This window comes from Alosa alosa, chromosome 4, assembly GCF_017589495.1.
Source record: "Alosa alosa isolate M-15738 ecotype Scorff River chromosome 4, AALO_Geno_1.1, whole genome shotgun sequence".
NCBI classification, from domain to species: domain Eukaryota; kingdom Metazoa; phylum Chordata; class Actinopteri; order Clupeiformes; family Clupeidae; genus Alosa; species Alosa alosa.
Genome location: NC_063192.1, coordinates 5,334,786 through 5,348,171, shown reverse-complemented (window position 1 = coordinate 5,348,171; position 13,386 = coordinate 5,334,786). Strand labels below are relative to the sequence as shown.

Sequence of the window (13,386 nt, the reverse complement as noted above, 5' to 3'; positions counted from 1 at the left end):
TGCATTCTGGCTACTAGGAAGCCAATGAACCAGGACGTTCTGCATGTCAGGGGGCAGGTGCATTAGTAACTAGGATCAGGCATTTATATCCATCCGCCTAGTAACAAATACAGTAATATTAACCAAACACAACAGTAATAGCAGTATGTGATACAACAATGAGTACACTTCACTTGCACCCTCGGTCAACACCTTGGTGCTGATAGTGCCGTACTCAACTGGTCTGATTTGCATAACTACTTGTACCACTCAGTAGTACAACACAAAACACAACCTTGGGTTGTAATCGGTGTATTATGCAAATGTATAACCATTTGACATTATCTGGGTTCTGCCAATTCAAATGAAAACCTTGTACATTTTGCAGGTATTTTGCAGCATGGAATCCCTGTGTGAGGGTGTGCAGGCTACTGGGTGTAAGTTTGGTATGCCTCTGTGACCATGTAGGTCTTTGAATACCTGTGTGAGTGGGTGTTGGTGATTGAGTTTGGGATGAGTGTGTGTTGGTGAGCCGGTGTGAGTTTGGGATGAGTGTGTGTTGGCGAGCCGGTGTGAGTTTGGGATGAGTGTGTGTTGGCGAGCCGGTGTTGGTTTAGGATGAGTGTGTGTTGGCGAGCCGGTGTGAGTTTGGGATGAGTGTGTGTTGGCGAGCGGGTGTCGGTTTGGGATGGGTGTGTGTTGGGCGTGCGAGCGGGTGTGAGTTTGGTATTATACCTGTGTGGGTTCTGGCACTTGTCCCAGCCCTGCTGTCTGCAGCTGGACCACTCATTTATCTGAATGGGCGAGAGAAAGCAGAAACGCAAGGCAGAGAGAGGGAGCAGATGTGTCCAAGGAGGCGTGCGTGATCCTGGAGACGACTGGAGACAGCAGTGGTTATGGTTTGGGCCAAGACCAATAGTGTGGGATGAAAGATTTATCAGCAGTCTAGATGGACCTGTGTGCACAAACATCAAAATCCTAAATCCAAAATCCTTTAAAAGATGAACAAATATGAAATATGTATGTTAAACTGCACCCACAAATTTGATTGACATCCTGGACAGAAGTCCTGAAGTTAATCCCTTGTTTTTAGCCTCTTCTTGGTTAAACTGATAATCTCTATTCAACAAATTTAGTTTACAGACATCTTTGTTGATTTGTGTCTACAACACTGTCTGTTTTTGAGCCTATAACCAACAAAAAGATGACATTCTATTGCTTTAATGTGCCTAATGGACCTAATGATGATTAGTGATTAGTCTCATCATCAAAAAACAGCGAAAAGAATAAAGGGACATCAAAGCAAAGGGGTTCTCCTTTCAGCACTAAACTTGTCCACAATAGTTAATATATCTAGCCAGTGATGTATTCTAGCGTTCTTTCTGTAGTTTTCTCCCTCCTTCCTTCAGAGATAGAAATGAGACACCAGGTACCTAGATGAGATCATTCAGGTTTGACAGGCAACAGGATCCTCTTTGTTTGATTACTGGCAGGGTTGAGTCATTTTTTACAACCTGCTGCCTCTTACTGCTTAACAACCTGAATTCTCCCACTGAGGCCTGGTGCCCGACACACAGACAGGATACTCAGGGAACAAGCACAGCAGCACAACAGACTGGGTCACATAGACCCAAGTTTATACACTGGAAATAATTTTTTCTTCATGGAACTATCGTATTTTCCGGACTATAAGTCGCACCGGAGTATAAGTCGCACCAGTCAAAAAATTTATATAAATATATGTATGTTGCACCTGAGTCGCAGGACCAGCCAAACTATGAAAAAAAGTGCAACTTATAGTCTGGAAAATATGGTATCTCAATGAAAAATTTACTAGAGTTAGTGGCGTTAAACAGACAGTTTAAAGTACAGGCAGCAAACTATGGCTTCCACGTACTATGATGTAGGTTAAAAATATGATTTAGTGAACGGAATTTGAGAAAAGGAACTTTTTTGAGACTATAACAGAAATTAGGGAATTAAGGGTGGGAACGAGCAGATTTTTTCCCGACACATTCTAAACTCAAAATTATGAAAAACAAATGGCCATCCCAGGAGTATTTCTTGATGCTGCTTTATAAGACTGATGCATTCAGACTTTGACAAAGACACTGGTCAAAAACGAGTCTTTCAATAAAGCAGCATTAGAAATTATTAATTCAGTGTGCACATTTTTTATATCAGTTTGATGTTGGATTTATGTGATCCCACAAAAAAAACAGCTTTTTGTCTGCATCAAGAACTTTAGATAAGATTATATTCTAAACCAATCCAATTCCAGTTCAATGCAGCAAACAGCCACCATAACTGGTGATGCTTTTGAGCTCCATGTTGGGGGTCATCTATGTTATTGCTTAAACAAGGTATGAAGTAGGGCAATTTTTCTGACAGATATTGCAATTGCGATATGATTTTTGAATGTCAATGTCAAAATTCAGTTCAATATTCCAAATGTCTCTTTAAGTTGTGCCACTTCTGATTAGTGAGCTATACTGTCTGTACACAAGGAGGATGACATGAATATAAAAACTATAAATATGACAAGATTAAGTATGAACGATTATTTGTAGCCTTTGTGATTAGATAAATGCATTCAAATTGCAACTGCAATAATTGTGCAGCCCTAGTATGAAGTCTAAGTGTTGAAGTCATCCTCAGCCATGTGACATTGACATATACTCATTCCATTGCTTTTGTCCAAAATGGCTCAATGGTGTTTTAAGCCCCTACCGTCGTTTTCAAGGCAGCGCTACGACCGTCGACTTCAAGGCACCTAACCCTAACCTTAACCCTAACCTTGCCTTACCCTAGTGCCTTCCATGCAGCGCTGCCTGGAAGACGCCGTTGGGGGCTTAAAACACCAAGTAACTCGAAAATGACACCCAACACACATTGTGTATGTTCACGCAATAGTAAGATAGATAAAATACTTTATCCATTCCTAGGGAAGTTTGGGGCAGTATAGAGGGCTACCACATGCCCCTTTAGAACAAGTAGGACCATTGTTTCTCTTTTGTTTTTATTTAGCTAAGTTATATTTCTTTTGACCTATATTTTATTTTCTATGACACATACGGAACAAGAGAACATAACAAGAAAAATATGCAATGATGAAACACTGCAACTGTCACATGATAGTTGGCTGTCCACCAAAATGGGAGCTGAACCCATAACATTTGTATGGTTAGCACCCTGTCCTAAACTGAGCTTCTGTCTTCATGGATAACAGCCAGGTGGTTCCATTAGGGTGATTCTGTGTGTTTTCCTCCTTTCCATCAGCAGCTGCCTCTACAACTGATCTGGGCCAAATGTAGCCCTGGCCTGTCTTAGATCTGGCGTATCTGCTCTGCATTAAGACCAGATCTGCACCTGACTTCTTTGCCTGCTATGCCAGTGTGTTTCGCTAACATCTACTAAGGGTGGAGCTTCATTAAAAGGTCATTTCACTGAGCATAAGTCTAGAGTGGAGGTAAAGGACTTCTAGATACTCCTGGAATCTGACTTTTTTACCCAATGTTTACCCAATGTATGGCTCCTGTTCAAGGTCTCTGATGGCACACTACACACTGGAAAGATCACCACAACTGCAATGGAAAAACAGGCACTTTTGCACCAAGCTTTTCAGTGCTGAAAAAGCCCATCTATGTCTTCACGCTTATGGGCCAGGTTTTTATTTGACAATCCCAAAGACTGAAGAAACACACTGTTTCTACTCACTGCTAAAATCCTATTTGGTGAAAGAGGCACAACTGACTATAAAAAACAGATTCTAAACTATTCAGTCAAATGGGGGAGAACTTCTTGATAACACTTTAGCTGTTCCTGCTGCACACCCTGTCTTTCAATTGAAGGCATAATACCACTATTTACCCAACAAATGTTCCTTAACAACATCTAGAGAGGAAACCGCTAGCCTAAATGTAGGGGGAACAAAAAAATCCAATAGACAGTAGCTTGTAAAGAGTAAAAAAACACAATCCAATAGGCTATTCCATGGCAGAATGAAAAAAATTATGTGCTGGACTGTTGTGCTAATTGACATGCAATGCAGATGCAAATAGCCTATGTCTCCATAACTGCATCAATTTCGCTATAGTTTGTCAAAATAATAACCAGATCCTATTCTAGGCTTCTATAGCCTATAATTTGTGGTGCTTCTAAAACAAACCTAAGTTGACTATAGAATGTCTCAGCACCTGAATTAATGATAGCTGACTTGAACTGGAGACTAACAGCAGCTCATCATCAAAAAGGGCTCTGTAACAAAAAGATAGCTCTCCATATTCTCCTTACATCTATCCAGACCGGGGACAGCTGTTGAACTAGGAAAGCGTATGGTGAGCAAAAATAGAATTTCCCTGTGATGGCTATCTCGCGCCAGTTCCCAGAACGTATCCGCTCGTGCTGCTGGTTCTGTATGTTCTGGCAGGGTATGGAGCCAAATTATGGAGAAGACACTGACTGAGCGCAGCAGAGAAAATACAGACGCTGCCTTAAATGAATTGCAAGGTCAATACTATCGGTAATCTCCCTTTATAAACGTCTCCATGAAAAGGGACATTGTTGCAGAATGATACCGAATGCAATAATAACCTTCACGTGTTCCATACAACCATCGTTGCTACGTGACTTTGGTATTCTCGCTAGCTAGTGGTTCTAGCATGCTGTGTTCCTCTGGGACATTTGCACGACATTTCGATCGGACAGCGGCACGTTGGGTGTTATATAATGCAAATAATACTTGTTTTGGAGCATCCGCATGTCGCCGTTATTAATCATAATGCCTGTGGTTTGTTCTGAGCGCCTGTCTAATTAAACGAATGCCATATTCTTTCATATAAACGGCATATTATCAGTCACATTTAAAGCGCTGCAATCATTTCGAATTTAAATACATCTGCCGTTATATAATTCCATCACTTTATCAATACATTGGATCCTAATCTGCGATGAAATCTACCATTTCGTGCATAGGCCGTGAGAGGCTATCGCATCGCCCGCACTTACACACTTGGGTTACATAACAGTGTCTGTTCAGTATGTGTGTGTGACTACCATATTATGGTTCACAGCAGTGACCATTTCGATGCTGTTACAGTAACTGTGTGCGGTTACTTGTAACGCAGCATGTCACACCCGACTGCCAAATGTCCCGTCTTTCACTCAGGCAAATGAAAGATGAAATTTAAGCATAGCCTACTCTAGGCCTACATAAAATGGAGTAGTTTTCTATACTGAGAATATTTCGAGAATTTCATTGAAGCATGATCTCTAGGCTACCAATTGCATACATTCCTACGCATCAGTCATGTCTCTTTAGGTTCCAACACTTTATTAAACATGCTATAGCGTACCTACTACTCAGCAAACCAGCGGCGGGCTAGTATTATTCCAGGATGTTTTCCCAAATTACATTTACTCTGAAATCTATTGTGACCCAGAGTAGGCTATCTGTTTATTTTAGCCAGACTTAACCCAAGACTGTTCGACCTTTGCGATACAGCTAAAGAAGCAACAACAGCAGCAGCAATGACCGTGCTAACAGGAGTCATTTGACTGCCTTAACATGAAACCCAGAAAAATTGACTACACTGCAACCAACATAGGCACTGACATTGATGTACACCCAACAATACATTATGCCGATTTCCTGCCTGCATTAATGTTAACGTGGATATCCCACTGAAATTGTCTGCTAAAACTAACTGCCTCTGAGCTAACGCTGCATTACACCAAGATAAGGTTGAACGCAACACTATGGACCCTCAACAGGCACAGACTTCTAATGTGCCATGACATGACATCTGATTATCCAAAACGTATGCTACAATGGAATGATTGAAGACCGCCTTCTCCGTACAGTAGGCTACCCAAAGGAATGCAATAAACAAACATTTTGACGCGATTTGACTATCCGCAACTGCATGACTACAAGCCTACATAAAACATGAACACACATAAGGACGCTTCACCCTGGGAAGAAAACTGACTCACCATTTGCATCTCTCTCCTCTTTCAGAATAAAATCGCTGTCGACAGAAGACAACCAAGTGAAAATTTCTACCGATCTCCACTCGGTGTCCTCGCTGTAGTTTAGCGGCGATGAGGTTGTTCGTGCACTGAGGACGAGGGGAAGGAGACGGAGGGCCACAAATGTAAGATACCGCTCTCCCGTCGTTTTCTCCCTGCCTCTCCCCCCCACAGAAGCACCGCGCACACACACATAGACAGTAGACTATCACTCTTTTGAGAATTTAGGACTCCCCCTAGAGGTGGTGATCACACTACTGTAAATTATGTTTTATCGATCTGATGTTCCTTAGCCTACTGTAGTTTGTTGTGTAGGAGGATTGGAACACGCAAATAAATATTTGATAGGCCTTTTTACTATATTAAGTGTTGTGACTAAATGGACCAGTAGTAGCAGTATTGCAACATTATTGTGTGTGTGTGTTTGGGGGTAGAGGCACACAATACACAATGTCAGTGTTTTTTAGTGAAAGGGGGTACCAAGAGAGGCTTCCATTGGTCTATCAGTATGAAAAGGGCAGGTGCTGAACCAGAGGCAGACAGTTAGCCGAGGACAATAGGTCTATGAACTTGTGTGTGTGTGTATGTGTCTGTGTGTGTATGTGAGTGTTATGTATACGCTTTATGTGTGTGAGTTACGTGCTTGCATATAATAATATGCCAATAAAGAGATTTCTGTGTAGATATGGCCTAGCTTATGCGACTGTTCTCATGATTTAGAGCAAAAAAGTAGGCTATAGGAGGCCTAAGTAAATTAGCTTCAGAAGAGGCTACATAGGCTACACTTCAAATAAATTGGTCCAAACTGGTCTTGACTCTATTCACACAAACCACATCTTTAACTGAAACAGATTAAAGAGCAAATATTGAGAGCATTTGTTTTTCAATAACCTTTGGTCAGCCTTAATTCTTTCACTTCTTACTTTCATCTTCCGCTTCCCAGTGCTTCTTGACCTGACACTGATTTGTAGCACAGCACTTCACAAGGACTAGACGGAGTGTATCTTGGGGTATTATAACTTTCGGCCTGCCTTCTGTATCAAACCACTCAGCACTATTGATAATACAGGTTATAGTGCTGTCTAAATCAAACAAGGACATATTGTTTTGCACCTTAGTAACATAAACTGCCCTAAGAAGCACGTCTTTTAATAGGGGGAGAGTGTTATAGCAACCGAATACAAGCTTAGATAGTTTTATCGATCCAATCATATAGCACTCATAAAGGTGTCAGCTGTTGCCATTGTAAATCTGACGAGTAGCAAAGCCACTTCAACAGATAGAGTTACGTAGAGTACAAGGGTCTGGCTTTTAGGTCATTCAAATCAACTATTTGTTTCACGCTTGATCATTTATCACAAGTGTGAATAGCTAGCATGTCATCTGCTATTTGAATGACTAGCCTGGTTAGAATTTGCATTTCTCAGTCAATTTCCCCAAAAAACCTGACTTCTATTCTAAAGCCACAAGTGCAGAGAGTGCATAGATTGACTGTGTTTTTATGAGCGAAGTGATGGGTGGGAATGGCCGCTTGAGAGAAAACAAAACTGTCAACTATCGTATAATTGCTGGACCGACTTTCCCACAGTCACAGATGGGAGGCACATGGGCGCTCGCATGTGGAGCGATCTTCCCGAAAACAATCCCCTAAATAGAGCAAATCATGTCCAAATATTCCAGATTGTGGAACACACCCACTTCTTAAATAACAGATGACAGAAAGCCAAGCACAAGAAAAAAAATCAACACAAAATGGTCTTTTTCAGTTTATTTATGTTTAGACTAATCTACTTGGAAGACTCAACATGGTGCGATGTATGATTTGTTTGGACACACTGATAGACTAGATAGACTAGACTAGAGCAGCGAGAGCACCAGTATGGCTGCCGTAGGCCTAAGTGTTGATCAAAGATGGCAGTTGGTGAATCGCCACGGTACAGCAAAGCAAAAACATTAAAGAGGTTAAAGTAAATATGTCCCTATTTGTCTAATACTCCGCTGACAAATGGATCTGTTCCATGAGCAACAGGTTTTTTTCCGTTTTAACACATACAGTGTTGTCCAGGAGCCTGTCCTCTGAGATACTGTGTGATCAGTGCATTTCCCACACCAAGTGAAACAATGGTCTCAGACTCGCACAGACACAGCAACAAAAAGGGATGTCTCAAAGTGGGTAAGTTATTCAGTGTCCCAACACAGAAAAGGAATAAAATGTATTAACTGTGGTTAAAGTTTAAAAGGAAGGACTGATGACTACTTGTTTTTGATCTTATTGGGTTTTGTCATCACCTCACTTTCTTTGTTCTCTGCAACACGATACAGATACAGAGACACACACACACACACACACACACTTAACTGACAGAGCCCAATTTTCATGAGCCCTTCACTATTCCCACTGTCAGATCCATGATGTCTTGTGATCAGATGACTTCAGTGTCTAACGATTAACAACTGCCAGCTCCACTCCCACCAGGGTGATTGACAGGCAGCCCATCACAATATGACTGCCCTTAGTGACAGGAAGTGCCAATGGCCATTCACACATCATGGGGTGCTTTAAGTGCTGCTTGTTGTGTCTTGTTTCAAGATACAGTACATCTTGCTTCATAAAGTTGATTTACAGAGTCACTCTCCGGTCTGATGCATTAAACCGATTATGACATGAATACAATTTTAAACTAGATGTACCGCGGAGCGGTACAAAATATGACCGCCGCCTGTCCAGCATGTTGTTGTTTTCCACAAAAATAAGTCACGCTGAAAGGCATATATGATTCTAACTGTCTCACAGAATTGCATTATGCACACTCAATTCTCACTGGTATCTGCTAGACAACAAGTACCAAAACATGATTAGTTTATAGATTTCACATGTAATATACATTTTATACAACCCCGCCCCCATCTTGCCTGTTTATAATTCTGAGAAATTCTTGAATTGTGTGCGTGTACATGTTTATGTTTATGTGTGGGTGGGTGTGTGTGCGTGTATGTGCATGTGCTTGTGTGTTTGCCTGTTTATGTGCCTGTGTGTGTGCATGTGCATGCATGCGTATATATGTCTACTGTGAATGTATGTGTGTGCGTGTGTATCTGTTTATGCACATGTGTGCATATGGAATGGGTTTACATGACCCCTGGAGGCAAACATACGCAAAAAATTGGTCATCCTAGGCCCTACGGTTCTCAAGATATTCACAGAAAACTGTGTCTGCCCTACCCTCCTTTCGGGGGGTCCAGTCCAGCGGGGGGGCTACAGATCAAAACGAAAACAGGAGGTTCCATGCTATCCATGTGGGGTTACATGCTCACCAAGTTTCGTGTACCCCGGTCTTACAGTGTCCCGGGAATCCTTGACGGAAATTTGGACATGCGAAAAAGAAAAAAAGAAAAAAAATCTGACTTCGCTGCGCGGCGGTCATAATAAGAAAAATAAATAAAAGTGAAAATATATGAAAACAGGTGATTATAAAATAGACCTAATATAATTAAATGTACATGATTCTAATCCTGTAGATCTTTTGTCAATTTCACCAAATTGCTCCTCACAGTCCTCTTGCTGTTTTTCTGTGTGCGGCTGTGCGCACTCAAAAAACCTCAGGCAGACTCCATGTGCAATATCAACCATTCAACACATTGCATCAGGAGCTCATGAAAGGGAGAAAGAGGGAGAGCTCAAATGTTATCAACATTTTGCCATAATCACAGACCATACCTTTAAGACAAATTTTGCTTTTGAATTCATATGCAGGCTAGAGCCCGACTGATATAGGATTTTAAAGGCCGATACCGACTTCCATATTTGTGGATTTAAAAAAACGACAAACGATACATTGGCCGATATTCTTTTTTAACAAACACATGTTAATACTTAGCATATTGAAAAGTTCTGATCAAGGTGGTATACTGTGTAAATAGGCCTAATTATCTGGCATCCTAATGAAAGGCTCTTATACAATAAATCATGTTAGGTCTTTCAAGTCTCTTAGGCTTGAACCATGGTGCAACCACAACCCAGCTAGAGAACAGAAGGGACGCCTATTTTTTCCACTTGACACGAGTGGTTCTGTGCAGAATTACATTGAAAAGACCAGTTGATAGTCATAATTTGTGTTTAAAAGGGGAAGTAGAGGCTACATATGTACTATAATGTAGTAGAAATAGGGTGACCACCAACCAGCAGGGCAGGTTGTGTCTAAAAGTGAGGACAAATTGGCCAAAATGAGGACACCCCTCAATTTCTGGCCATAGGCCTATTCCAATTAGGGAGGGGGGGCATTCAGCGCCTATGTTAACAGGTTAGAGCAGCCACATTGCCTCCATCATATCTGTGCCTCAGGCGTAGCTCAAATCATGTTGCAACCGCAACTCCGCTAGAGAATAGAAAAGACCATTTTTTTTCCGCTTGTTGCAAGTGGTTCTGTGCAGAAATACATTGAAATAGGGTGACCACCACATTCTGAAAAGGAGGACAAACGCCCCAAAAAGGAGGACACTCTAGGTCTAGACAGAGGTCTAGAAATCCTGACGAATGGTCACCCTAAAGCAGGGGTATCCAATTAATCTTCAGCGAGGTCCAGTTATGGAAAATTTCCTCAAGCAAAGGTCCAGAGCATCATAATGTTTAACATGCATGTTTAGGCTGTGTATGTATGTGTGTGTGTGTGTGTGTGTATATATATATATATATATATATATATATATATATATATATATATATATATATATATATATATATATATTTATTTATAAACTAGGATGTTTATATACTAGGATGGATCGATGGATGAATGGAGCCTAGTTGTAGGCCTAGGCCTAATGTTTAATGTGAAATAAAATAAGTAGCCTAAAGGCAACATTCGAAATGAGGAGAAATAAGGCAAGACTAGATGTACCGCATAACGGTACAAAATATGACCGCCGCTCAGTCCTGTACATAGTCCTGTACAATAAATCACATTTTCACAATCAAATTTTTAGACCCCCCCATGGATGAAATTCTACGAAACTTTGCATACCCCCAGAGAATGCCAGGTCAATCAAACACATAAAATTGGGTGCAGTTCTGAACATCTTAACTGAAGATAGGGGCGATTAAAGCAGAATGATATTGCATTTTCATTTTTTACCGGGGGGGGTGCAAATCACAAATGAGTGATTATGGGCCAGGTTGATGTGGGCCCTTGAGACCAACATACCATAAAAGATTCTTCATCCTCAGTGCCACGGTTCAGGTAGTTATTTAGGAAAAACGGCTTTTTTTGTGGTTCAGGCGGCCCAGCACGGGGGGAGTGGCCCCCGGGGACGAAACGAAATTTTTCTGTAAAAGTCTAGTGGGGCTACATACCCACCAAATTCCATGTGCACCAGTGTTTCGGTGTCCCGGGTATCGTTGACCAAAAATTCAGGAAGTAGATGACGAAAAAAAAACAAAAAACTTTGACAATCATTAGCCTATATGACCGGTCATAATAAGAGTAGGCTAATTGGGGAGAAAAACTGAGTAGCCTTGGCTATTTTTAAGATCTTAACGTGAACTTCAAATAAAATTTGAGCTGAAACAAGGATGGATATCCATCTGATTGTTTCCCGTCTCCTCTCCTCGCTAGTTTCAGGATGATGGTTCCTGAAGCTCCTAAAGTAGGTCTAAATGCTGTTATCCTAACCAACAAAACATTTAGCGCAGCTTTGACATCTTACGTGAAAATCTAAATTAGGCTATTATGGTCCGGGTCCGGATAGGATCACGGCATTTGGTGATCCCTGCCCTAAAGGAACAATGGCTATTAGCTAACGCCATTGTTGTGGCTAACTAGCTACAAAATAGGCTATATGGATTTGAATTTAGATGAAGAATCATTATTTGGCTGTCCTTAATTTAAAAATAATTTTCGGCCGTTATTAATAACACCAATACCAATAGATCGGCAAATAGCTAATATCGCCCAATAGTATCGGCACACCAATTTATCGTTCAGGCTCTAATGCAGGCACACAAACACTCTATTCTATCCTTATCATCACTTTACTCTGTTTCTGATGAAAGTTAAGTCTGTTGGAAGCTGGATGTGTGAAAGTAGAATTCAGTAGGCCTATGAAATCGTATTTATGGCATATCCTGTATCTGTACCTGCACAGATTATCTCAGCCTGAGAAACGTGTGTCTGAAATGTATGTAACTGTGCCAACTGTTTGATTTGTACTATGCATATTCTTTGGCACCTTTGTGTAAAGAGTGTAAAGAGCTATATCATCAGATCAAGAAGCACACACACACACAGTAATATGTGCATTGAGAACTACCATTGGTTGAAGTGATATCCCTAAAGCATCAACAAGGCCAGTTCAAAACAGTTGAGTTGTAGTTTTCACAGCACTTTTGCAGATATTTCAACTATGGAGTTACTCCCCTCCATATAGCTACACCCAAAAACGTTAACAGAGGGCTTCACCCTCTTCCAAATGCAAGAAGGACCACCACTGGGGCCAGAAATGAGAGACTACCTCGCCTCCTGCCACATCTGTAGCTGGAGAGACAGGAAAAGAGGGCGCTGCGCCCTATAAAGATGACAGATCAAAGCAACAGGCAGCACAAGGGTGGGGTACCAAAGAAGGAGGGCAGCCTACTTCAGTGTGCATAAAACTGGAATGCTTCACAACCGGAGTGGGTTACATACATAAAGAGGTGGATCGACTAAAGTTTCACACAGATTTGAGGAAGTCATGTGCAAGCAGAGCTTTTAAAAGAAAACATGTCTGTAATCATTATGACTGCTACTAGCACAGCGTGTTTATATAGGTTTTGTCAAAAGTTTTTGTTTTGTGTGTTTTTTCACAGATGGTTCCCACACTGACGCACCGGGTCGCATTAAACTTGGTGGGCATGTAGCCCTAGCTGATAAGGAATAGAGGCTTCTGACCCTTGGGGGCCAACCCACCTCTGCACTGGCCCACCCAAAAGCCAGAGTGCAGCGTCACCTAGTGAAAGATGGAAAAGATGGAAAAGTCGGGCTCTTTAATCAGCAATTTCTTGTGAAGAGGTGTGAACTGCACAAAATTTGTCATGTAGGGTCACTAGATAGCAACCTCTGGATGCAAGCCAAGTTCCATGCCTAATTTCAATAGCTGCTTGAACCTCACCACTGCATCAGGTGATCATGTGCGTTAAATCAGTTTGTAAGCAGCATATAGTTTGTTCACACAGACACGCATGCATGCACGCATACATACCCACACCCATACAGACACACCGACACACCCACATACTTGTGCAATGTGTATACAGACAAATATTTGGGAGTTGTCCAAGAATTTTGTCTGTTGTTGCAGACTTGTTTTAGTGAAGCACTGCACACAAAATCTGTACACAAAAGG

At 41.4% G+C, this 13,386-nt stretch overlaps 1 protein-coding gene across 1 annotated transcript in view; it reads right to left on the bottom strand.

Moving 5' to 3' along the window:
* Positions 1 to 6,207, bottom strand: part of adcy6a (adenylate cyclase 6a) — a 60,150-nt gene extending 53,943 nt beyond the window's left edge. Inside the window, 2 exon segments of the mRNA XM_048241555.1 lie at positions 715 to 934; positions 5,974 to 6,207. The gene's annotated coding sequence lies outside the window, so the exon portion shown is untranslated.
* Positions 6,208 to 13,386: the final 7,179 nt, after the last annotated feature.